This window comes from Protopterus annectens, chromosome 13.part0 (assembly GCF_019279795.1).
Source record: "Protopterus annectens isolate FY-2018-M chromosome 13.part0, PAN1.0, whole genome shotgun sequence".
Taxonomy (NCBI): domain Eukaryota; kingdom Metazoa; phylum Chordata; order Ceratodontiformes; family Protopteridae; genus Protopterus; species Protopterus annectens.
In genome coordinates, this window is record NC_056747.1 from 454252899 (window position 1) to 454276355 (window position 23457).

Here is a 23457-nt window from a genome sequence, read left to right on the forward strand (position 1 = left end):
CCAACTGGCTCACTAACAGAACCCACACTGTGAAAGTAGCAGACTCCAAATCCGACTTCAGACCAGTGACAAGTGGAGTACCACAAGGTTCAGTCCTGGGTCCTCTCCTGTTTGGTATCTACTTCTCTGAAGTACAGGCTAACACAGAAGGTCTTTGGCTAACAAAGTTTGCAGATGACTGCAAACTAGGAGCCATAATTGAAACTCTTAACGATGCAGACATCCTACAAAAGGGCCTCACTAAGACAGATGCCTGGTGTCAAAGCCATGGCCTCAAGCTCAGTGCCAAAAAGTGCATTGTCATCACCTTTGGTAAAAACTCTGTACCCATGAACTACCACATAGGCTGTAGTAAACTTAACACCAAAAGTGTGATAAGAGACCTTGGGACACGGGTGGACAGTAGTCTATCCTCTGATAATCACATTGCCACAGTAGTCAGGAAATCCTTCTATGTGGCACACCTCATCACAAAAGGTTTCATATCCAGGAAAAAAGAGGTCATTGTTCCCCTCTACTCGTCACTCATTAGACCCATTACAGAGTACAACTCCCCGTTTGGTATGTACCTCACAAGACATCTGCAACAACTGGAAAGGCCACAGAAATACCTCACAAAGAGGAGTACCATCCTCAAACAGATACCCTATGCAGACCATCTCAAAAATCTCCAGCTTTACTCCGTCACATATCGCCTACTCAGAGGCGATCTCTGCCTAACATACAAAGCTATGTCAAACCCAGAGCTGTTGGACATGCTCCACTTAAAGAAATCCCTTTGAGCTACACGCTCTAGGGACCTAAACCTTCTCACCACAATAAACAGAACATGCTGGAGGGATAGATTCCTGTCCCAGAGACTTCCCATACTCTGGAACAAACTACCTGTCTATATCAAACAAAGCTCCTCATTAGCACTCTTCAAGAAAAATATTGATGACTGGAGGGGAAATAGGAAATTCACCCCAGGGATCACTTCTGTGGCTCTGCTCAACAGTGGCACAGGAAAATAACTTTCCTGGGTGGCAATAGCCAGGGTATCTTTTTGGCTAGGCTTATATAGGCCCTAGGGCCAATAGCCTAGTACCTACCTATGAACCTATATGATTTTGTCAACATTTTACTTGCAATATATATATATATATAATATATATATATATATATATATATATATATATATATATATATATATATATATATATATAAATCTTTCTTTGACTTTAAGCATGTTTAATTACTTTATCATTTCAAATGTTTAAGAATATTTAAGTATGTATAAGTTAAAATGATAGGAGTCCTTCCATCAGTATGTCATTTTTACTGCTTTAAACTCTTCTTCAAAAAGTGTGTCCATTTAACTTCTTGTATATGTTTCCTTAGTTTAATAACTTGTGTTAATTCTAAACTCACCCTAAATAGCCATACTATGAGAGAACACCACTATATATTGTTCATAAGCTACTTCATCTGAAGATTCCCTATGCAAAACAAAGTCAGTCTTGGTTTTAATCCTTCCTTTCTTATTTGTTAATGCTCTTTGTTTTGCCATGCCAGGAGAAATAGGGCAGTGGATTCGTAACATATGCCAGCACAGCTAGCTGGAATTTTATAAATAAGTATATGTCATTTGTATATCAAACTGATTTGTATAGATGTTTGTGCTGAAAATGTATTTGTGAAGTTTGCTTATGTTAAAATGTATCAACAGTGCACCCTGCTGGAAGGAAAAGAAATGTTCATGTATTATTGTAACTGAATTAAATGTATACATTGTAACAACATATGCTGGAAGTGAAAAGGTTTAAACTAAGCCACCTGACTTTGCAAAATATTCTTGAAATTAGATTACTTTATGGGTTAAGCCATAAAGATGTTATTCCACAGTTTTGAATGGAGCCAGAGATGCAATATCTGTGTTAGAGAATAGGCTGCAGCTCCTGTAGGAAGATTGAAATGGTTTTATGGTTTTATGACTTCCAGGAGATCTGAGCAAAGCTCTGTCTCTGTGTATGGTAACACAAATGTGCTAACATCCTGTCAGCTTCTAGTGTTGGTGATAGCATGGGAAACAGGGTCAGATGACCAGATGTGTGTGATATCATTCTGTAAGCCAGAAACTAATATTTAAATATTAGTATAATTTTCTTCTCAGCATTCTGCATTCTGGCTTGGATCTGACAACAGGGACCATGCACCCACATCATCTTACCTTGTGGTAATAGGTAACCTAACCAGGGAACAGTAATTCTGTTAGATTAGTCAGGAAAACATAGTGAGATTAGAAGTACTGTTTTTCTATGACTGTGTGAAACTTTCCATTGGTGTTATTTTTAATATTCCCTGTGACTGAAACTCTGGTGTTTTCTGCAAATAGATATTAAGTATTTTCATGTTATTTTATTATTTATTATTAAACATATTTAAACTTTTCATTGTGGCTGGTCCTTTTTTTAAAATATTTAAGCTTTGAGAGTATTTGTACTGCTTTTATTTGGTGATAACTCTGGTCACTCCTGAAAGCCTTGCTGTTTGGTCAGCATTATCATTTGTATTAACATTAACTTCACTCAGCATAATTGAATACCCTTTTAAGAGCCAAGCAGTAACTGACTGGTGACAGTGAATCTACCTTATAGTCTGGGCAAAGTTGCTAGAGTGGGTAATCTGTGCCAGCATTTCCCAGGTGTGTATTTGTGTGTGAAAATTAAATCTTGGAGTGTGTATCAGCAACTTGGGGCATGGACATGAGGCACTGGTTTCACAGAGAGGGTGTGAAAGGACTTAACTTGGAACACTGGCTAAGGACTCTACTCTAAGCTGTGCCAGTGGGGAGTCTTACTCCTGGCCCTGGACAGATATAGAGAGGAACCAGCCCCCAGACTGAGCATGTTCCCTAGATGCTCTTAAGGGAAATTGTGTTTGATGCAGAGAGGTCTGCATCTGGAAATATTGAGTGTATCCATTTCAAGTGAACATCCCTCTCTAGTGTCAGTATTGAGGATTCAGGCTCCTTGAGTACTGCCCCAGGGAGGGGATGTCACACACTGATCTAGCCCATATTGATTTAACTATACCCCTATGTTGTTGTGAACCAAATATTATATCAGATATACAAATCATGTCCCATAAAAGAGTTAAACACATTCTGAGCACCCCAACTTCCATGCTGAATTTTTAATTCCATTCACATTCAGTGATGGCGAGTCTGTTTTCTGTGCTATATAACCCCATTTTTAACATTTTTTTAAATAAATCTTTACTTTGTTCTCACACTTTTAGCAAGTGAACTTATACCTTTTATTATTTATTCTTCACCACTGTCATGTTCTGCTTTGATTTTTAAAATTGATTTCTTTTACTTAGAACAATATTTTCCATTGGTCCATCCAGTATATTTTGCTGTATATTGCACATCAACAGTTTTTCACCACTCATAGTTTCTGTTATTTTATACTGTGCTGTTTCACTTTATATTGACCTCACCTTCTTCAGTACTCACTAACTTATTCATTCAAAGTATTTTCATATTCATACCAAAAGTTTGGATTGCTTCTACATTTTGAACAATTCATATCATAAGTTATATTGGAATACCTCTGTTCCTCACACTATTAGCAAGGTTCAGCTTGATAAACATACATTCTTACAGCAATTTCTGTGTTCTTGTCTCATTAATTCATATTTTGTTGTTCTAGCAATTTGATATTCTAAAATAGAGCCATATATATATATATATATATATATATATATATATATATATTTAAACTGTATTCATATTGACAGTGTTTCTATCAACTATGGTATTCGGTAGCAGAAACTGCACAAATGCATGACTTTTTAAATGTTATCAACTTTTCAGACAGCCAAGAACTTGGAGTCTCTGTCAGAAAATCATAATCTTGTATTTTTGAAACATATTTTCCCATGTCAAATATTATTTCACATATTTGTCTACTTTTCACTTTTTTTGTTAGTGTTTTTTTTTTGTTTGTCTCATCTGATGATAACCTGGAAGTTATAAAATGAGAACATTAACAGATTTTCTTGTCACATCTCAGATGAAAATAGTGGACACTGTAGAACGTCAGCATTATTTTATGATGCTAAAATATGTTTGTCTTCTACTATCTCTTCTAATAATACACACACATAAACATATGTACATGTGTGTGTGCATAGAAGTACACAAGCATACAGACATAGACTTCTGACTCCATTGTGATAACACAATGTTGTACAGAAATGGAGTCAGAAAAATATACAATGCAGAAGACCATATGCAAACATCCTATCCTCTTACTTATTACTTCAGTACAGTTTTGTTTATCTTGCATCTCTCTCTGGTGTAAGAGTTTCAGCTAATATTTTGCTCATTTACAGCAATGGAAATCCAATAAAATAACTTTCAACATGTACTTTTTTATGTGTTTGCCTAACTATTGCCTTAAGCATGATATTTACTTCTTCTTTCGGATTTTACCGGTTAGGGGTTGCCACAGCAGATCACCTGTCCACTCATGATTGGCAGTCGAGTTTTATGGTGTCGACTTGCCAGACCGGCACCCAACCTTCCACAGAAGGCACACCCATGCACACACTCATGCCTAGGGCCAATTTAGAGTGTCCAATCCACCTACAGCATGACTTTGGGATGTGGGAGGAAACCCACGCAACCACAGGGAGGACATGCAGACTCCGCACAGAAGGCATCCCAGCCGAGGATCGAACTGGAGAACCTCTTGCTGTGAGGTGGCAACGCTAACTGCTGCACCACTGCAGCTGCCCTAAGCATGATATTTACTGTTTCTTTAAAATATTTACAAGCATGCCAATTAAATATGAAAGAGAAGCAGTGCTTGTTTACAGATCATAAAGGATGGGTCAAGAAGGTGGATGAGGGGGTGTTGCTCTTTAATCAGTTTGCACCCTTCCAATGAATACAACCATAGGGAGTGTTATGAAATTAGGACCGTTGCTGTCAGATCATGTTCATTTCTGGTAATTCCTTGCAGAAAAAAGAAATTAGGTGCATACTTCTCAACTGTCCAAAGTTTCACATAATGTTCTTATTTTTGACTCATCTGTTTGGCGAGTTTCTCATAAAATTTGTGGTTTTCTGGCAAATCAATTAAGACTGAAATCACTAAAAAAATAACGGTCATTTGAGTTTCAGACCTCATATCTTTCATAAAATGCATACTAATGCAAAACCTGCTATTGCAGCACATTTCTAAAAGCAATATTAAAAATCTGTCCCCGATTTTGGGCCTTTGTCCACCCATTATTTTTGGCAGTGTTCAGAATTGTAATGCTAAGAAGTTGTTAGGTGCCCTGTTTAGAGTAACTGATTGTATTGGAGGGGTTCTGTGGGGGTTAATAGCAGGCCTAATCCTCTTCAGTCTCCTTTTGAAGAAAATGCATTAGCATATTTAATATATTTTGCTTCTGAAGACAGAGCAAAATAATGAAATATTAAAGGACAGCACCACCTCTCACCTAGTTTAACTCACCACAGACATATTTTCTTCTCCCAATAATCAGTTATGAGGTGGCAGATTACCAGGCACAGCCATTAATTATTTTTAATACCTTTTGTGACAGTAAGTGGTTGGCGGTGATGTGCAGTTTGATAAAATACAATTTTGAATACTAACAAAATGCATTTTCGCTATTAGGAATAAATTTTAAAGATACCATGAAGGGCTTTTTAGCTACTAACCGTTAGCAAAACTCAGAACATTTCCGTAAACTAGAAACACTATGTTTCAAGAGACGGTCTAAGAAGTCATTAACTCGGGACATTGTCATTACCAGTACATATAAAAATTAGCCACCTGACTTAGTAAATGTAGGTTTTGATATATTATGTAGAATAATTGCAGAATTATTTGCTTTTATATAAAGTATATATATATTCTCATAAAGAATTCAGGAAACAAAGTACAAGAATTGTTCTAAAATGAATCATGGCCGAAGTTGCACCACATACTCTTTAACACATGTGAAAGATCTTAATGATTATTTGATACTGGATTCTCATTTCAGCATATTTCTTCTGTAGGCATTTTCAAAATTTTCTTGAAGACAGTAAGTGTGCATGTTATGTCTTTTATGAGGCTAACATTTGCCAGACTTTTTTTTTATGTTTCACATACTCATAAACTAGTACATAGATAAAATAAGGCAGACCATTCAATAGGAAGCAGTTAGAGTTTGTTTTCTGCTGCCATGGACCTCAGTGCTCAGCAGTAGCCAGGGACATTTCCTGCCAATGTTAGGATCCATAGTTTGAAGCCTCACTACCACGTTGAAGGCACATTTATCCTGTGGCTACCTTCTGCAGATTATCAGTAGAGCTATGTGTGAATACAATATCCACATGGCATAATAATGTCATCAATAATGCCTGACGACAAGTAGTGATGAACTTGCTTTCTGCTGGAAATAATCTGTCCCTGAGAGTAAAACCAGAGCAAGTGATTGTAGTCAGTATGGGGTAAGTCATCTGTATGCAAAACTTTGTGGTTCTAATTGCGATTAAGCTGCATATTCAGTTAAATAAGTACATTGCTGTGCAAGTTATACTGAGTAGATGAGAGAATTCATGACACTGAGCCAGTTTGTATGACATCATATTGCGGTGGTTCCATTGCTTGCCAGCCACAGATACCATAGAGTTGCATAACTGACAACATGTATAGTCGATAACTTGATTTATTTAACATTTGTTTAATGGGAAAGTCCAACTGGGACAGAGCCCAATTTCAGTGGAGACCCAGGAAGAATTGCTCCAGACTTGTGTCTTTGGAATATGGGAGGAAACCGAAGCACCAGCAGGAAACTCTCATGAATGCAGGGAAGATGTGCAGACTGCACAGAAGGCACACCAGTCGAGAATCAACCAGAAACCTCTAGCTGTGAGGTGACTGCACTAACCGTTGCACCACTCAGGGACTTAGCAGAGAAATAGAACAGTTTTTTTTTTTTTTTTCTTGAAAGTAGTGAGCTGATTTTTGCCATTTGTTGGGTAGATCTGCCAGACACCAATGCTTTTTTTACAAGTGATAAGAAAAGGTCATGTGGTTGATACGACTGCTGCTTTTTGCTCCCCATCAGTTCCTAATCCAGCGGTGCAGAGGAAGAGTTCCTGTTTACAGCACTAGCAACCCAAGTCCAGCTAGTGGCTCAGGTTACAGTTCACTGATTCGGGCCACTGTATTACCCAAGGCCAGCTTTCCAGTAGGACAGGCATCCAAGAGCAGGGAGTATTCCTTAGAATTAAAACGCAAAATATGGGCAGCTCAAACAAGTAAAACCTAAGCCAAGTATAAACAAATGTGTAAAACAGAACAGTCTACGCCAAAAAGGTACCAAGGAAATTAATTTATTTCAAACACACACAAACTTTCGCACCACCGTGCTTTTTTAAGTGTTAATACATTTCCTTGGTACCTTTGAGACAGTAGACTGTTATTTCTGTATTCCTTAGAATTAGCCAGGTGATGTAGTCCTAGGCCAAGAAGGAACAAGAAGAAAAAAATAACCTTCCACTTGAGCTGGCTGCCTGATGCATATTAGTCACGTCGAACCACCTGTCAGGCATAACACCCACTTAAATAAGCTGTACATATGGCATCCATCCAAGGAAGAGAGAGAGAAGGTTGAGTGTGGTATATAACAAAGAAAACATGTTATACAAAGCTTCCCTGAGATCCTCTGCCTTTTTCACCCAGAGCTTCCCTCCCTCCTAGAACCAAACTGGAAGTGAAGCGTCTGTTGTGCAAATGATGACCAAGGCTTGGCCAGGACCCCACCCCAAAACAACACACACAAAATAATAAAATGAAATAAAATAAAGTTTATAAAAAAGGTCTCTCTCTCTCCCTCTCTCTGTATATATATATATATATATATATATATATATATATATATATATATGTGCCCACTTTTACTTTGTTCACATCAAAATTCTAAAATGATAATATGTTTTGCTATCTCCTTTGTTTCATCCGCAATAGGTAAAACAGGGCTGGTATTTCCTTAGTGACGCGGTGATGAAATTATGCAATTAGATACAAATAAGAGAAGTTCAAGGCAGTGCAATACAAGTCAAATGTATACATTTTACTGAAAGCAGATCCATACCTTGTTCCTCAGTTTTTTTTGATTGTCATAGACTTGTGCGTGATTCTGTACTAGCTTTTATTTGCTTACAGAGACTGCTAATTACAGCTTTTGCCTGACATATTTCAAGGTCATGGACATCTTCATAAGAATGCAAACCCTTATCTGTGACTTGTAACCCCCATGGTTTGAGAATGTTATTATTCTGAATGATGCATTTCAACATTCTGATAATGAATGACTAGCCAATTTTCTATAGAGCATTATTATCCTCAGCCCTCCTGCCTCCAGTCTTCTCAAGAAACAGTAAAGTGTTCCCTGTCTAAATTTAATAAGCAGGTTCAAAGTTATAAATCTTTCAATGCATACACTCATGTGTCTGCTATTCTCCCAGCACTGACTCAGACATACATACTAGTGTGTGTGTGTGTGTATGTGTATGTACATATATATATATATATATATATATATATATATATACACACACACACACACACACACATATTATAGACATATTGGAGCTCTTAAAATAAGCAGAACTCTCATGTCAATGTCTATCTTGTCAGCTCACTTTGAACGACAAAACAGTTTTCTGGTGAGTGAGATGGGCAATTTCCTAGAATTGGACAATACTCCCCTTCCCCAGGGATTGTGCGATCTTGGAGTTGGTGTATATAGAAATAGCAGAGTGGGGAGGGTATAAGGTCACTTGCTCCCTGCAAAAAAATGTTCTACTTCTGCATGCTCCAAGGCTATGCTCAAAGCATGCACAATGCTGTACTGACATACTTCTTGTTGATTTGCATGTGTTGATATTAACGATGCCAATATTTGAGAGTTTTAAAGATTGTAAGTACTTCTCTAAATATCTCTATCTATAGATATATTTATAGATGTAGATGTAGATATAGATATAGGCATACACACACACACACACACACACACACACACACACACACATACATGCATACATGATCACTTTGAGAAATGAACAGTGTGTGACAGTTGCAGGAATCATGAGATTGCAATCCATGTTTTATTTATACAGCTAGATTTTGGTTCTAAATGGCACACTGATACACTTGTACAGTCTTATTTTCCATGGTGGTCATGAATTAAAAGTAAATACTAATTATGTCAGAATCTGTGAAACGTAATCCTAAGCTTTGCTTAAAAAGGATGTGCTGCAAATAACTGATCTAATAAGTAAAACAAGAATGAGACATAAGTGTATAGTTATAATGTGACTATAGGAACTAACGTGGAATTCGCTAATGAGAGAGTATGTATAGTTATAATACAAACAGAGCAGCAAATCCAAAAGAAATCACTTATTAGGAATAATATAGCAGAGACCAGAATAGACAAAAAGCAACCCGCTTGAAAAGTTTCAGAAGCTACAGCTGATAACATTCCAGAATCCATCACCGAAAGCAAGACTACAGCCAACATGCACAGTATTCTTACCTGCAGATGGACCACTGATGTATTGCTTACATATAACCACCTAGCTTGTACTTGCTGATCCATGGTTTGAAGTTTGTCCCAGACTTTTACTGCAAGCTGCTATACATCTAGTTAGCAAAGATTAGTAAAATCCTTGGAAATTTTAAAGAAAATTTTAGCTAGATATATTGCAAATCAAAATATGTTATCTAATAATGAGAAGTATACATTTTTTTTATGCCATCCCAGTCCTAACATTCAGTCCACAACCCTGGCCAAACTCCAACAAACATACCACAAAATACCAAGATTTGTCATTAACTCTCCTTATAACTCATACCAATGCCTTGCGCTCAACTCTCCTCAATGGCTAGGACTCCCACAATAACTCCTACTATCACAATTTCAAATCATACACTCCACATTATACAAACCATCCTCCTGCCCTGCCCTCTCCTCCCCTAGTATCCACTTATAGTCCCGCTCGTACCCTCCGAACCTCAAATCAGCAACTCCTAGATATTTACCAACCTAAGAAAACTGTCGGTAAACTACTATGTAAATCTTCAGTTGCCCAAGCTTGGAATAAACGTCTAACACTCATACGTTCCATTGCCCACCCTATACACTTTAGAAAAGAAATGAAAATTCACCTTCTAAACAGCAAGACTTGCACCTGTCATGACCCTACCTAACTCCACTACACTCCCACACTTTGCTCTAGATTACATTCCCTCCGATAATCCTTCTTTCCTTAGGAATCTTACTCCACCTTCTCCTACACCTTTTCACCTTACACCTACACTTCAGCTCTCTCACCTTACACCTACACTTCAGCTCTCTCACCTTACACATGTTGTTGTGTCTTTCGGCTTTTCCCGGTTATAGGTCGCCACAGCGGAACTCTGGTCCGCTAATGATTGGTAGTTGATTTTTACATGCCAAGTTACCAGCCCTGATGCACAACCTTCAACGAAGGTACGCCCATTCACGCATGTCTTTACGCAGAAGACGCTCTAGCTGAGAATCGAACCAGACAGTGTCTTACTGTGAGGTGACAACCGCAGCACCAAAACCGCGGATGTAGTTTTCCTAAATATTACATCCTTAACACACACTTCTCCATCACTTCATTAATTGTATATATGGCTTTGAAAGCTCTATTGCTGTACATACCCTTAAACAAATTATCACTATTGTATATATATCTCCTGATCTGATGTACCTTAACTATTTCTGTATCATGGACTGTGAATTTTTATGTATTGTTAACTGTCTGTAACTGGAGCTTTTCTCAACAGGTCTCCACTGAAAATGGGTTTCTGGCCCAGCTGGACTAACCCAGTTAACAAATGTCAATAAATAAAATAATAAATACATTTTATAACAAGAATGTTGTATCACGTGTGACACATATGTCATGTGATACATTTATATAAATGAAAACAAACTCTATTTGACATATTTTTTGTTGCAAACGTTATACATCACTTATCTATCCAGTCATTGTCAGTCAAATATTTTCATACAAATCCTGCCCTCTTTTAAATCTCATCCCTCCTCAAAAACATTATTCTGCATGTATTGTTCCTACAATTTCCATTTTTTCTATGTAATTTGGTCCTTCTCTTTTCTATAGATCCCATTTCAGTTGTTTTCTCTCTCTTTTACTATATTCACTACTTCTAGTACAGCTGGTTTAGACTTATTTCCATTTCTTAGTAATTGCTTTTTTGCCAGCCACCATAATTAGACTCAGCAAGGCCTTAACTATGTCTATGTAATCCTGATTTTGTATCATAGCTCAAAAAATGTCTTAGTTATTCAAATTTGCTCACCCAATATGTCTGATAGAGTAGTCTGCAGGGATTTTTTAAAGTCTGCCAAGTCATTATATTCCCAACAAATATGTTCCCAGTTACCTCTTGCTTCACCATCACATATCCAACATTTGCAATTTACCCAAGGTAAAATTGTTTGGATTCTACTTTGGGTATAAAAATACCTGTCCAAATACTTCCAAGCAAAAGATCCTAAATCATCAAGACTTTGTTGCATGTTTGGGAGTCATACATATACCCCCCATTGTTTCTTTGTAAATTGCTTATCCAATCTCTCTTCCCAATTGATAAGTATGCAAATTCTTATTGGCATATTAATTTACCTTTTAAACTAATCATATTAGATCTAAGTAACAAGGACAAATGTGTAGCAACAGTTGTTGCTTTGATTTTGCTGCTCATTTCCTTACATTTCCTATTATGGGTTAACGGCCGCAGTTTCACAAGTCAAGTAATAGAATAATACCATTAAAAATCATGAGCTTTAAATGAAGGACTGAACTTACAGCAGAAAAGCATTTATGCAGTGGTGAGGCCTGTTTCTGGAGAGATCCAACAAATTTGCAATAGCTGTATACCTTCCACTATGAGTGGATGAAAGCAAATGCACAAAACGATTGGAATCCTCAAACTGCATTTGCCCAAAAACCTGTTGAAAAACATTTCTTTAAGTGGTTTCTGCAGTGTGGCAAGCTCCCCTGCATCCCCTGATTTTATATATACCAACCTCATCGTCACACCAAGTCAAAGAATGGAGAAATTCCTCCCAAAACAGCATCCCTGCTAGTACAACTTGCCGATATTGATCTGCTGTGGAGGAACTCTGCTTATCAACAGGTTGAAGCTTTGGCAATTGAAGCTTGACCATTCAGTTTATTCCCACCAGTAGGTTCCCCCACTGTATACTTAATTTAATTGCTTGGCATCAACTGTGTGTGAAATCTGGATAAATGTGGAAGATTATGATCAGTGTGTGTATTATAAGACTGAAGATTAATATGACAAGAGGAATGTATTAAGTAGTGTGTGTGTGTGTGTGTGTGTGTGTGTGTGTGTGTGTGTGTGTGTGTGTGTGTGTGCGTGCAAGTGCGTATGTGTTGTTGCAGATTGTAATAGTCAATATGTTTCAATACTGTAAAGCAATACATTTCATGCGTTTATGGGAGGGCACATTGTTGATATCAAGCGGTGGCTCAATTTTGGAAGGGCTGTGGGAGACTTGCAGTGACAGAATCGGACAATCTTGGTTGTAAAAATACAGTTTTAACTTTTTTGCACTACAGTTTTATTATCACTAAATGAAATGAAGTCTAACATCCCTGAGTAATGCTGCTCAAATTCAGATTGTTTTTAGATATTTTGCTTTCATTAAACTTTTACTTAGTTGATGGTATATGCTGGGGAGAAAATCTAGTCCATAAATTCCTCATATTAAAGCTTTAACATTATCATAGCCTTACTGCAGCTTGCAGAATACCCTTGCATGGGATTTTATGGTACAATGTCAGATTACATTTGAATGGTTTTAAACTTATATTTTCATTCTTTTCTTAAGTGCATGGGCAAAATTGTTATAGAAGTCTGTTTTTTTTCATATACAAGTCTCCACAGTCATGTTTATTACTGCTAAGTTATGGCCCTATTTTTCAAATTTCAAAACACTGTATATTCAAGGCCTGCTAAAAGTACTGTTACATAACTCATTTGCCATATTCTCTTGGAATGTCCCCTATATTGTCTCCACTAGTCTCCCACCCCCTCCAACAACAATATGGATAATGAGATGTGAGGTTCTACAGCTTCCCCACTGTAAATTGCATTGTGGCAGTTAATGCAAGCATAATCAATGACCTGTCTTTGTGGACACAGCCAGTGTAGTGTGTCTTCTGTTCCTGTGTAAGTGTATGTTAGTAAGCATGTATTTGAATGCACTAGTCAGTTCAGAGAGCTGGTGTCCCATTGAGGGCATCTGTTGTCTGTACTCTACCGGAGTTCAGACAATCACTGAATCAATACACATCCCCCAACTCTCACTGCCCGCAGAGTGAACGATACCTGACCCTATCACGCTTCAGCTTTGTTGCTCTCATCAGTCATCCATCTCAACCTCTTAGTGCAAGATATCCAGACAAAGCCTAACATAATGGGTGGATAAAGGCCCAAAAATAGGGGCAAATTTTAAATATCGGTCTTAGAACATTGCTAGAATAACAGGATTTGTATTAGCATGCATTTTCTTAATGATATGAAACTCAGATGTATGCCATTATTTAGTGACTTCAATCCTCAGTAAATTTGGAAGAAAATTTTATGAGGAAGAGACCAAAAATATGAGGCAAAGGTCTGGACATTCTGTAAACATCTGGACAGTTAAGTATGTCACCAGTTCCTTGATATCTTCGATACACAGCTTATCTCACATCACTGGTAGTAAAGATGCATATCCTGTCTGTGTAACAACAGGCTTTGCCCAAGCCATCCTTCATCATTTGGCATTTATATAGCTTTAGTTTTATTTCTCGTACGTTTCTTCCTTAGTCTGGCAGCACAGAGGGTTAAAGCTATGAGCTGTTAACAAAGCTGTTCCTAGTAGTCCAGGGTTTGATTCCTTCATTTTGCCTGCTGCATGATTCTGAACAAGTCACTTAACAAGACAGTGCCCTGAGGTAATTAGGAAACTGAGCCAGGGTCCTCAGTAGTCTCCTTGACCTCCAGCCTAGCACCCAACTATAAATCTATATATCCTTTTTGGAATGAAGAGTACATTGTACATGCCATGTTGTATAGTTATGTACTAGCTTGCTTCTTAGAGGTAACATAAAAACATGCCTTCAGATTGCTATTTCCTATTATTCATATATTATTAAATGTTTAAGATTAGGTTTTAAAGACCTTTGTGCAACAAAAAAAGTGTCCTAATTCATTTTACTTCTGGCTGGAAAGGTGGTCTCTTCCATAAAATACCACTATCATGTTTATAGCCTCGAACCATAATTGACATCAAAGTATAAGTATGTATAAGTGATGGAGTCTGATATGAAGCATCCTGTGCTGCAGGCAATATACATGTACAGCCTGGCACCATGTCACAACCAGCTAAAATAGGTTGCATTGCATCAGGTGAGATCATGTGCTTCAGTAGGAAGGCTGTCTGAGCAATGCTGCTAAAGGAAAAAAAATCTGACATCCTAAGAGTGGAAAAACCCAGACCTCCCATGACTAACTATTGTCCTAATGCACTGGAATGTCTAATGTGCATTCAGGTACAAATTAAGAACCAGTTAGTCTGCATGCTGAACTGTCAGTGTGTTTCCTTGAAGTTACTCGAGCGATGCATTATATTTGTTTGTCATACCATAGCTGTCTGCACTTTCACAGAGAGCCTCATCAGAACTTAGGGTTATTGCAATGAGGAGAAATTTAAATTATGGAGTACTTCTCTGTGAGAGGTGTTTTAACAGCAAATCTGTACAGGTGAGATGAAAGTTCCAAAACATTCAGTTAGGTAGTAATCTTGAAATAAAGAGAAATATGGTATGAGTAAAGCTGACAGCACACCTAGCAACACTATGGAGCCCATGAAGAAAGGTAATGTCTTGTAGAGGTCTTAAAATTCACTGATTGTGTAGGAACCCATGTTCAGTTGTTAGGTATAACTACTGCAACATCTTCAAGCCTGCTGGTCTAAGACTTGGGGCTAAAACAAATACAATTTTGAAGGCATGCCCATGGCATTTATAGCCCTTATAATTTAAGTACGAGTAACCCAGAGTTTGGCAGAACATTTACATGTTACCCCCTGTATATATGGGAATAGGATGCTAAATCAGGTGAATTTGCAGTTTCTCTTACATCTGACCAGATTAAGTTTGAATAGAGTAAGGGGAGTACTTTATGTGGACAGGAAGAGAATTCTAAAGAAGTGGAATCCTCTGTGATACATATCTACCACCCAAGATGTTCTATTTAAGTTGAAGAAGAGATTATCCATTTAGCAGGTGTTTATGCCACCATTGGACTTAGAGATGTGCAGTGGATCTGAGAAGATAGGGTCTGTTGGGGTTCTATCGGCAAGGCAGAGATCTCCCCTCAGAAGCCTATATGACACTAAGAAGGGGGACAAGGCTTTTGAAAGGATGTAGTTTTATCTTTAAAGTTTTGAAAGCTAATGCTGTTAGTCTTAAGTACCTCCTAAATAGTTTTAGATCAGCTACATAGTTAAATAATAGTAAGCAATTAGCTCTAAGTTTATCATTAAGATAGACATTCAAGAGGACTATGCACAGTTTAGTTCCCAGTGAAATTCCACAACCAGAGGTCCACCACTCTGAAAATTGTCACTCACATTTCACACTATATTTTTTTTCAGATAATCAGCTAGCAAGCAGATTGAACAATCAGTATGGTATTACTTAGTGGATATTTTCTTAACCAAGTGAAAACATATAAAACTGGCAAGCAGTCCTTCATCAGCTGGTTCATGTACATATTTGTAAAAGGCAACTAATTAGTGTGTAGAGGCCTCATAAAAGTGTTTTTCTTTTTCATATCAACACATGATATTAAGGATATATCTAAGTAATTACTTATAAGACTACAAGTAAATCTACTCATATGGTTCTGTCTACAATCCACAATATTTTTTTTCTGCCCACCCTTTAACTGAGAAAGAACGTTAAATGTTTCCAAGATTAGGGACCTTAGACATCAACTCATAATTTATTCATCATGACATTGTCAGGAAATATTATTGCTCAGCATGTTGCTCCTGAATTTTTACTGGAATTTCATCTAGCCAGAGTGAAGCTGCAAATTTAAATGAATTGATTTTCTTGCTTATTAAAATGATTACTATGAGTTATGTTCTTCACATTTATTAAGGAAACTCTTATAACTGCCAAGTACTACCAAGTAGAAATTACACTTCTCCCCAATTAAATGAAGTAAATTTAGATTTACTTCTGGTATATTACCTTATTTTCAGATGTCTATATAATACTTTTGTGTTATTTATCTTGTTAATTAAGCCTTTCCCATAGTGCTTTCTTGTTATATTTACACTTATTTGCAATCATTGACAATCTCGTCCATTTATCTTTTTTTTAAATAAGGTTTTTAACTTTTAACTAATTTGCCCAAAATTTACATCCTATTTCAACACTGCTTTGTTTGATATTGTATGACTCATTTTCTGTAATATTGTTTCATTTAGTATATTTTGAAGTCTGTCTGCTTTATTATCTTTAAGCAAAATAACCCAGTCAACATTATTTCATAGGCTGCCTTTCTAAAATCTTAAGCTTCAATTTTGTTAAAATAGTATTATTCTACAAACGTGAATTAATAGTTTCAAGTTTACTATTTCATATGAAAGGACAAATAAACCATTTTAAACTGACACCACAAGTCCCCATGTACAATACCTAAACTATTGTTCCCCTTTGTATGTTTATTAAAGATATATGTTAATTATTCTTACTCTGTCATAAAGTTATTCAGCATTACTTGCTCTGATTTATTAAGATTCACATGTACCATGATATATATATATATATATATATATATATATATATATATATATATATATATATATATATGTATATATATATATAGGGTGTTAGACATCCTATTGAAATGACAGAATGCTAACACCCGGGAGATCAACACCATTTTATTGACGCAGAAAGGTGGTGGACATTGGGAGATAGACAGACCCCCAGATAGGGGAATATTTATTTTCCCTGGGGATTGTGTGATCTTGGAATTAGTATGTATAATTGGCAGGGGGTGTGGAGGTATGAGGGGCCTTTCCTTCTGCAAAAACAATTGCTGTTGGTTTAGTCCACTTTGGAGTAATCCCCAGAGCATGCACAGAATGTGCTGATATTTGTCCAGCCCGACATTCTGATGTCGATTTTCTGGGAGTCGGCATTCTGTCATTTCAGTGGGATGCCCGTGACACACACACACACACACACACACACACACACAAGTATATGTTTAATTATTAAAAGGCAGAAACATCAATACTGAAGTAATTAATGCCAGCATTTCAAAAATCAACATATTGCAAAATTCACAAAAATTGAAAAAAGTTTCCTTTTGCAATCCAGTCACCAAAACCACATTACATATTCAGATGAACATGTTTTTTTCAAAGATAAGGTGCATGGTTAGGGGCAATGGCAAGTTTGAGGTTAGCATGCTTTAGCAAGTTGGTGTAGGAGGATTTTACTCCCCTTGCGTCTCCTTAATACCAGGTAATTCAATACCTGTCCTTGCCACTAACGCTAACCCTAAACCTTACTTTTGAAAAACCTTTCCATAACAAAATAAGGGTTATGCTGCTAAATGGTAGGAGCTTAAACCAAAAACTGCATCACCTGGAAGCACTTCTATCACAGAAGGACACAGATGTCTGTGCAGTCATTAAAACCTGGTTCAAGGCCTCAGACAGTATCCTGGCCTTGCAAGGCTACAATGTCTTCCACACCTTCAGACCATAAAATGAACATGTAAGAATCAAAGGAGGTGGTGTTTCTATCTATAATGGAGTTAAATTCACCTCCCAACTAGTTAGACTGGACAACTCCATGGAGTTACTCTAAGTTCAAATTACTATGGGTAAGACCCCCATGCAAGTCATAGCTAGTTATAGAGCCCTCTCCATGAATCATGATGGCCTACTTGACCAAACTGGAGTCAATCCAAATATCACCAAGCACCATGGTCATGGGGGATTTCAGTTATCCCACTATCAGCTGGGAAACCTACTCTAGCCCTAACTCACTAGCGCAAAAGTTCCTTGACTTTGTTGACGCAAATGCCCTGGAACAAATCGTTCAAACCACATCAAGAGGAACAAACATACTAGATCTGGTCCTTACTAACATGACAAACAGATGCACCACAGCAACTGTTGGACCCTCATTAGTTAAATATGACCACAAATCAGTTGTCTTCAAACTGGCACTAACACCAGAACTCAGAAAGGGTGAAGTCAGACTAAAAAAAACTTCACCAAAGCAATCTATACCCTCCTAAGTGAAAGAATAAATGCATTCCAAGCCCCACCCCCAGCTGTATGTGGTAACTGCAACAAAGCTTACACTAAAGCCCTGCACAATCACTTGTGTAAATGTAGAGACTCTGATGTTCCAGAGAGAATCAAAGCCAGAGTCCCAAGTAAAAAAAAGATGCCCTGGTGGACATCCAGCATCAACAAACTTTACAACAAATGCATAAAGTTGCTGTCTAAGAAAATTAAGGTGAGGCCTCAACAATGGAAAAGCACCCTCCTCTTCCTCAACAGGCAGATAAGACAGGGTCTAGATCATGTTGTCAAACTCTTAAAAGTTCGAACGTCATATGGTCGACACCATATGATCGAACTTTTAAAAGTTTGAACGTTTCAACAGAGATTTCTGTACAGTGCGGAATGGGAAGGTTTCCCTTTTCTGCACTGTAGTGTAATCTTGGAGGTGGTATATTTAAAGATTGGGAGGGGGTGTAGGGGGGCTTGCCCCCCTGCTTAAACCATTCAGGTAGGCTTTTTCTTTGGTTTATTTATTTTTTTATTACATTTTCAAACTTTTGAAAGTTCGATCATATGGTGTTGACCATATGACATTCGAATTTTTTAAAGTTTGATTATGTAATATAGACGTGATAAGACAACATGTCAAATCCTCTAAGGGTAACTATGAGGAAAAACGTAGCAGTCACAGCCAAGGATAACAATAAGGCCTTTTACAGCTATGTAAGTAGCCTAAAAGGTAGGACCCAAGCATGTGCCGAACTAGTGACTAACAGTATCATACACACTGATCCCACAGAGATAGTAGACCTGCTACCAGACAGATTTGGTGAACATTTCACTCCCTTATCCTCTCCAAACTTGTCACAAACCTTTCCCACAACTCCCCCCCCCCCCACCATACATATCCAAAGAGCAGGGTCATTAAAGCCTTGTCTAAAGCAAAGGAACTCAGCATCTATGGGACCAGACAGCATCCCAGGCTGTCTTCTAAACAAACTAAAACATGAACTAGCATCACCATTGAGAAACCTATTCAATCACAGCCTAACCACTGGCTTTGTTCCTGTGTGATGGGAGCAGCAACAGTTATTTCCCTCTACAAAGGTGGCTTAGTAACAGACTCAGGGAATTATAGACACATAAGTCTGACCAGCTTCATCTGTAAAGCCATGGAACGTATCATCATGGACCTCATAAATAAAGACATAGGTGACCTCCTAACCCTGGATCCGACCCAAATCGGCTTCATCAAGGGTAATTTCTGCCCACTAAACCTGATTGATTTCTTCAAAAATGTGACCAGGTCCATTGACGAGGTCAAATCTGTGCACACAGCATACATAGACTTGGCAAAGGGCTTTGATACAATCCCACACTCGGGCATTACTGATAAACTTACCAAATTGAATGTAAACCCTTTTGTTGTAAGATGGGTTGCCAACTGGCTCACAAACCAGTCACACACTATCAAAGAGGGGGACTCCACATCAACCAGCAGATGTGTCGCCAGCAAGGTGCCACAAGGTTCAGTGCTGAGCCCCCTACTGTTTGGTATATACTTCTCAGAAGTTCAGGCCAAAACTAAGGGGCTGTGGCTGACCATGTTTGTAGACAACTGCAAATTAGGTGAAATTATTGAATCCCCAAATTATGTCATATTACTCAGACCAACTGGTGTCTGTCATGGTCTTAAACTAAATGCAAAGAAATGCATCATCATTCCGTTCAGTAAAAACAATGTCCCTTAACATTATCAAATTAACAACAGCACCCTATATACCTACAAAGTGATAAAAGATCTGGGATCACAAGTAGACTGAGACCTTAACTTTGACCACCATGTGTCTACTGTAGTAAGGAAGGCTTTCTGTGTAGCACATTTGATTAGCAAAGACATTGCCTCTAGAGCAAAGGAGGTTATAACCCCTCTCTACTCGTCACTAATCAGGTCCATAATTGAGTATAATGCTGTTTTCGGCATGTACCGTACAAAGCACTTGTAGCAATTGGAGAGACCTCAAAGGTTTCTAACTAAGAAGATTGAGGGACTCCAGCACACACCTTACACAGACCAACTAAAGTCCCTGTGAGTGAATCACATATGGCTATATATAGTTTTACATAATGCAAATAAGCAGGAGTGTGCAGAAAAATTTAGATCAATGTTGATATTCTGTGTCAATTTTACTTGACTATTAGTACAGTTATGGAAAAGGTTGTTAGTAATGTAATGTGTAGGGTTAGGGTTACAATTAGGGTTAGCACACATGAGTAAGGTGGTGAAGGGGGGAATGCATGTAGTATAGGGTTACAATGGGGTGGGTATATTCCATTTTAGCAAAGAAAAGATTTAGTGCAATAGCCTTCCTTAGTTAAAAATCAGGAGAGTGGAAAACTTAATAGCAATACTTTAACTTCATTACCTCCAGCTATTAATATGCATTGTTTCTTAATAATTAAAAAATCATGCAGTTTAATATGCATTTTGTTTGAAGTGTGTCAGAAGTTTTACATACATTTCACTGAAAGCTACAACAGATAATTCAAGTAATCAGACATTTATGACCATTTGTTTTTTTTTACCTTAATTTCTTAGACCTCTTCTGAATTTGCCTAAAGGTTTATTTGGTTTATTACAAGCTGGTAACAAAATTGTTCTCTGATTTTTCAAATGAACTTCCCCTCAACCTTATGACCCAAGTTCTTGTTACATCTCAGTTCTTCAACCAGTGCAGTCCTATGCTTGTTAGAAAATGTTTATTCTTGATTCTGCTATGAGTCAATGCTGAATCATAGCTTCCTTATTTAAACCAATCAATAAAGATCTTGCTGATATGATGTATTGTGAAATTCTGCAGTGTCTTTTGCAATTTTTCTTTGCATGTTCTCCAACCTCTTTAAATTTTGATTTTCTTATTAGATTTAAGAATATGACTGAGAACTTTGTTTTACCCCACACCTGTGAATTATGATAGTAAAATCACATTGCAGTTTATAAACGTAGTACATTTTTTTATCCAATAAATTACTTTTCTCAGATTGCCTAATATTTTGCATCTGCATTTCAAAATTCTTATTATTGTATGTAATCCAAGCCACATCCTTTACTTTTTTCTTTCGTTTTTTTTTCCCTCTTTTATAATAAATGTGCGATGCCCGACTTCTCAATAAATACAATTAGGCAACTTATTTCTGTTTTGTTTTATAAGTCCTTATTTTTATAAATCACTGTATCTGCTACTTTTATGTCATCCACAACTTTAGACCATATAAACCTGCTAGTACTACCCAGAAGGAAATTCAGTCTTACTTTTCTTGCAGAGGAGAAATAAGTTATATCCAAGGCTTAACATTCAAAAACTTATGTCGTTTCTCAAGTAACGTTTCTCTTATGTGACTGAGTACAATAATCATGAGTTACGTCTTAGTATACTAAAGTGTAAGGAAAGAGCAGAAGAAACTGAGATTGTCAACTCGAGGACAGAAAGTTATGCATAACTGTGATGTGCGCATTATAATAGCAATCTCCCAAAATAGAAGCTGCCTTACACCATACCAGGACAGCTGTGGAGCCAAGTGGGTGCTAAACTATTACAGTTTAATAATTCAGTGTGTTACATTTTTTGTGTAGATTGTACTTAATTTTTGGAGATTGTTATCTCAAGTACCCTGAAGTAATGAAATTAACAAACAGTGTATGAAACTGTGGTAAGTGCATTTAAAGGGTAAATGTTTGAAATATCAGGACCCACTTTGGAGAGTCCCATAATACTGAGACTAAATGGCCAAAGAAAATAGACTTGCATATTGTATATATGAGTTTTCTGTTTCTCAGAATATTCCCTTTTCTCCAAGGTATGGTAATTTCAGAGTTAGTAAGTCTGGGGGTTGTAGGGGGTCTTGTCCCCACATCAGATGGTGCAAGGGGGGGGTGCTTGTCCCTCTGCAAAAATATTTTAAAGGAGAAGGGCAGTGTTCAATATTCAGTCTTCTGCATTTTTGGTGGGTTTTTATGCATATCAGCACTCGGCATTACAAGTTTTGACATTTCAATAGAGAGCATGATTGAAATCTATCTTCTCAAGACAGGGTTTACCTGATGTCTCCATCAGCAGGTTGTAAGATTGCCACCTCTCCTGATTTGAATGAGATAACCACAGATTAATGACTTTTTTCCCCATTGCCTGCATTAACTGTGAACAGAAAAGGAAATTTCCCAGTTTGCTGGTGTTACCATAAATGTTAACATTGTCAAGCCAAGAGCATAGCACTCAAGCTCCATACATTTTGTGGAGAAGACCAATGTCTCCCTTTAAAACTGTATATGTGCTGCTTTGTACAAACGCAGCTCTTATTTTTATTTTTTCATTGCCTTAATTGTGCAGCCAATGAGAGCTTGACTTCCAGGAGCACACTGAATTCAAAGACGGACAAACGTCAAATATAAGAATGTTTTGTGCTACTTTGGTGAGTCAAACAACTGTACCACAGTGGATGGCACTGTATTAGTACTCTGTGCATAATGAGCATTCTGCAGCAAGCAATTACCAAGGAGAGCTTCCTGAGCTACTCAAACAAACAGGGCTGATTCAAGCAGAAGACAGAACTGTTCATAGCGCATAGCTTGCAGAAAGAAGCTGATATGCATTCCAGCACTAAACACTTCAGTTTGTGAGATAAGTTGGTTGTTGCTACATTGAAGTTTGTTACTGTTGATTTTACAGAACATGTGTAGTTTTGCCCTTTTCCTTGTAAAATGTTAAATTGTCTGGTAAATTACTGAGGGCTGCTGCCATAATGTCAGACATTAGAGTTTCTTATTTCTCATTCATCAGAAAATGCACATTTAGACAAAATACATATTATATCTGTATATATTAACTTTCAGTATTTAACAACTGCCCCTAACTATTCAACAAAGAAGATGAGAGTTATGGGACAAATTGATATTGTGATGCAAGCTGGAAACCATCCAGTGACTTTCCAGAATTTCCCTGATATTGCTCC